This window comes from Hyla sarda, chromosome 9 (assembly GCF_029499605.1).
Source record: "Hyla sarda isolate aHylSar1 chromosome 9, aHylSar1.hap1, whole genome shotgun sequence".
Classification (NCBI taxonomy): domain Eukaryota; kingdom Metazoa; phylum Chordata; class Amphibia; order Anura; family Hylidae; genus Hyla; species Hyla sarda.
The window spans coordinates 7,887,071-7,893,410 of NC_079197.1; the positions used below are offsets into that span (position 1 = coordinate 7,887,071).

At 39.2% G+C, this 6,340-nt stretch overlaps 1 protein-coding gene across 1 annotated transcript in view; it reads left to right on the plus strand.

The window, feature by feature from the left end:
* FBXW5 (F-box and WD repeat domain containing 5) overlaps positions 1-6,340 on the plus strand; it is a 19,214-nt gene continuing 12,874 nt past the window's right edge. The window contains exon 1 of the mRNA XM_056541009.1: positions 1-170. The gene's annotated coding sequence lies outside the window, so the exon portion shown is untranslated. The remainder of the gene's footprint in view (positions 171-6,340) is intronic.

Consider the following 6,340-nt stretch of genomic DNA (forward strand, 5'->3'; position numbering starts at 1 on the left):
CACAGAAACCTGACGCTGGTAAATGACCGTGTACATACAAGGAGCTGGCACCGCGGCTATATCCGTCCCTGCAGGCCCCGCCCCCAAACCATAGAGCAGAGGGGGGCGGGACAGAGCGGCGCCAATCATAGAGAAGACGTGAGGAGAGAGCGGACGATGCGGAAGTGCAGGTGAGAGCCGGGGCCGTATACACCATATACCCCGTATACACTGTACTGTACCCTGTATACACCATATACACTGTGCTGTACCCTATATATACCGTATACACCATATACCCCGTATACACTGTACTGTACCCTGTATACACCATATACACTGTGCTGTACCCTATATGTACCGTATACACTATATACCCCGTATACACTGTACTGTACCCTGTATATACCGTATCCTATATATACACCATATACACTGTGCTGTACCCTATATGTACCGTATACACCATATACCCCGTATACACTGTACTGTACCCTGTATATACCGTATTCTATATATACCATATACACTGTGCTGTACCCTGTATACACCATATACACTGTGCTGTACCCTATATGTACCGTATACACTATATACCCCGTATACACTGTACTGTACCCTGTATATACCGTATTCTATATATACCATATACACTGTGCTGTACCCTATATGTACCGTATACACTATATACCCCGTATACACTGTACTGTACCCTGTATATACCGTATCCTATATATACACCATATACACTGTGCTGTACCCTATATGTACCGTATACACTATATACCCCGTATACACTGTACTGTACCCTGTATATACCGTATCCTATATATACCATATACACTGTGATGTACCCTATATATACCGTATACACCATATACCCCGTATACACTGTACTGTACACTGTATACACCATATACACTGTGCTGTACCCTATATGTACCGTATACACTATATACCCCGTATACACTGTACTGTACCCTGTATATACCGTATCCTATATATACACCATATACACTGTGCTGTACCCTATATATACCGTATACACCATATACCCCGTATACACTGTACTGTACCCTGTATACACCATATACACTGTGCTGTACCCTATATGTACCGTATACACTATATACCCCGTATACACTGTACTGTACCCTGTATATACCGTATCCTATATATACACCATATACACTGTGCTGTACCCTATATATACCGTATACACCATATACCCCGTATACACTGTACTGTACCCTGTATATACCGTATCCTATATATACACCATATACACTGTGCTGTACCCTATATATACCGTATACACCATATACCCCGTATACACTGTACTGTACCCTGTATACACCATATACACTGTGCTGTACCCTGTATACACCATATACACTGTGCTGTACCCTATATATACCGTATACACTATATACCCCGTATACACTGTACTCTGTATATACCATATATACTGTACCCTATATATATACCATAAACACTGTACTGTACCCTGTATATACTGTATACACTGTACTGTACCCTGAATACACCATATACACTGTGCTGTACCCTATATATACCCCGTATACACTATATACCCCATATATACCGTATACACCATATACCCCGTATACACTGTACTGTACCCTGAATACACCATATACACTGTGCTGTACCCTATATATACCCCGTATACACTGTACTGTACCCTATATATACCGTATACACCATATACCCCGTGCTGTACCCTATATATACCGTATACACTATATACCCCGTATACACTGTGCTGTACCCTATATACCCCGTATACACTATATGCCCTGTATACACTATACTGTACCCTATATATACCATATACACTATATACCCTGTATACACTGCTGTACCCTATATACACTGTGCTGCACCCTATATATACACCGTATACAGTGTGCTGTACCCTATATATACCGTATACACCATATACCCCGTATACACTGTACTGTACCCTGTATACACCATATACACTGTGCTGTACCCTATATATACCGTATACACTATATACCCCGTATACACTGTACTCTGTATATACCATATATACTGTACCCTATATATACCATAAACACTGTACTGTACCCTGTATATACTGTATACACCATATACCCCGTATACACTGTACTGTACCCTGTATACACCATATACACTGTGCTGTACCCTATATATACCGTATACACTATATACCCCGTATACACTGTACTCTGTATATACCATATATACTGTACCCTATATATACCATAAACACTGTACTGTACCCTGTATATACTGTATACACCGTATACACTGTACTGTACCCTGAATACACCATATACACTGTGCTGTACCCTATATATACCCCGTATACACTATATACCCCATATATACCGTATACACCATATACCCTGTACTGTACCCTGAATACACCATATACACTGTGCTGTACCCTATATATACCCCGTATACACTGTACTGTACCCTATATATACCGTATACACCATATACCCCGTGCTGTACCCTATATATATACAGTATACACTGTGCTGTACCCTATATATACCATATACACTATATACCCTGTATACACTGCTGTACCCTATATACACTGTGCTGCACCCTATATATACACCGTATACAGTGTGATGTACCCTATATATACACTGTATACACTATATGCCCCGTATACACTGTACTGTACCCTATATGCCCCGTATACACTATACTGTACCCTATATACTGTATACACTATATACCCCGTATACACTGTGCTGTACCCTATATATACCCTGTATACCCCGTATACACTGTGCTGTACCCTATATATACCCTGTATACCCCGTATACACTGTGCTGTACCCTATATACACAGTATACACTGTGTTGTACCCTATATATACCGTATACACTGTACTGTACCCTATATATACCGTATACACTGTAATGTACCCTATATATACACCATATACACTATGTACCCCGTATACACTGTGCTGTACCCTATATATACCGTTTACACCATATACCCCGTATACACTGTACTGTACCCTATATGCCCCGTATACACTATACTGTACCCTATATACTGTATACACTATATACCCCGTATACACTGTGCTGTACCCTATATATACCCTGTATACCCCGTATACACTGTGCTGTACCCTATATATACCCTGTATACCCCGTATACACTGTGCTGTACCCTATATACACAGTATACACTGTGTTGTACCCTATATATACCGTATACACTGTACTGTACCCTATATATACCGTATACACTGTAATGTACCCTATATATACACCATATACACTATGTACCCCGTATACACTGTGCTGTACCCTATATATACCGTTTACACCATATACCCCGTATACACTGTGCTGTACCCTATATATATGGTATACACCATATACCCCGTATACACTGTGCTTTACCCTATATACACTGTACTGTACCCTATATAACGTATGCACTATATACTCTGTATACACTGTGCTGTACCCTATATATACACTGCATACACTGTACTGTACCCTATATATACTGTATACACTGTACTGTACCCTATATATACTGTATACACTGTACTGTACCCTATATATACTGTATACACTGTACTGTACCCTATATAACGTATGCACTATATACCCCATATACACTGTGCTGTACCCTATATATACCGTATACACTATATACCACATATACACGGTGCTGAACCCTATATATACAGTATACACTGTACTGTACCCTATATATACTGGATACACTGTACTGTACCCTATATATAACGTATACACTATATACCCCGTATACACTGTGCTGTACCCTATATATACTGTATACACTATATGCCCCGTATACACGGCGATGTACCCTATATATACCGTATACACTGTACTGTACCCTATATATACCGTATACACTATATACCCCGTATACACTGTGCTGTACCCAATATATACTGTATACACTATATACCCCGTATACACTGTACTGTACCCTATATACACAGTATACACTATATACCCCATATACACTGTGCTGGACCCTATATATACCGTATACACTATATACCCCGTATACACTGTGCTGTACCCTGTATATACACTGTGCGGTACCCTGTATACACTATATACCCCCATATACACTGTACTGTACCCTATATACTGTATACACTATATACCATGTATACACGATACTGTATCCTATATACTGTGCTGTACTCTATATACCATATACACTATATACCCCATATACACCATATACCCGTATACACTGTACTGTACCCTATATATACACCTTATACACCATATACCCTTATACACTGTATTGTACCCTATATAAACACCATATTCCCGTATACACTGTGCTGTACCCTATATATACCGTATACACTATACTGTACCCCATATACTCCATATATACCGTATACACTATATACCCCATATACACGGTACTGTACCCTATATATACTGTATACTCTGTACTGTACCCTATATATACAGTATACCCTGTATACACTGTACTGTACCCTATATATACCATATACCCTTATACACTGTACTGTACCCTATATATATATACACTGTATACACCAAATACCCTGTATACACTGTACTGTACCCTATATATACAGTATACACCATATACCCCGTATACACTGTGCTGTACCGTACCCTATATATACCGTATACACTGTACCGTACCCTATATATACACCATATACACTGTGCTGTTCCCTATGTATACCATATACACTATATACCCCGTATACACTGTACTGTACCCTATATATACACCGTATACACCATATACCCATATACACTGTGTCCATATACAGTACACTGTACTGTACCCCATATATACCATATAAACTATATACCCCATATACACTGTACTGTACCCCATATATACCATATAAACTATATACCCCATATACACTGTACTGTACGCTATATACACTGTGCTGTACCCTATATATACTGTATATTCTATATACCCTGTATACACTGTATTGTACCCTATATATACACCATATACACTATATACCCTGTATACACTGTACTGTACCCTATATAAAAACTGTGCTGTTCCCTATATATATCGTATACACCTTATACCCTGTATACACTGTACTGTACCCTGTATATACATTGTGCTGTACCCTATATATACTGTATATTCTATATACACTGTACTGTATACTACATATACCGTATACACTGTACTGTACCCTATATATACGGTATACACTGTAACATACCCTATATATACTGTATACACTGTATTGTACCCTATATATACACCATATACACTGTGCTGTTCCCTATGTATACCGTATACACTATATACCCCGTATACACTGTACTGTACCCCATATATACCATATAAACTATATACCCCATATACACTGTACTGTACCCCATACCCTGACCCCCTATCCCATATATATTGTATACCCTCACCCCTTATCCCATATATATTGTATACCCTGACCCCTTATCCCATATATATTGTACACCCTGACCCCCTATCCCATATATATTGTATACCCTCACCCCTTATCCCATATATATTGTATACCCCCTCACCCCCTTATCCCATATATATTGTATACCCTGACCCCTTATCCCATATATATTGTATACCCTGACCCCCTATCCCATATATATTGTATACCCTGACCCCCCTATCCCATATATATTGTATACCCTGACCCCCTATCCCATATATATTGTATACCCTGACCCCCTATCCCATATATATTGTATACCCTGACCCCCTATCCCATATATAGTGTATAACCTGACCCCCTATCCCATATATATTGTATACCCTGACCCCCTATCCCATATATATTGTATACCCTGACCCCCTATCCCATATATATTGTGTACCCTGACCCCCTATCCCATATATATTGTGTACACTGACCCCCTATCCCATATATATTGTATACCCTGACCCCCTATCCCATATATATTGTATACCCTGACCCCCTATCCCATATATATTGTATACCTGACCCCCTATCCCATATATATTGTATACCTGACCCCCTATCCCATATATATTGTGTACACTGACCCCCTATCCCATATATATTGTATACCTGACCCCATATCCTATATATATTGTGTACACTGACCCCCTATCCCATATATATTGTGTACACTGACCCCCTATCCCATATATATTGTATACCTGACCCCATATCCTATATATATTGTGTACACTGACCCCCTATCCCATATATATTGTGTACACTGACCCCCTATCCCATATATATTGTATACCCTGACCCCCCTATCCCATATATATTGTATAACTGACCCCCTATCCCAT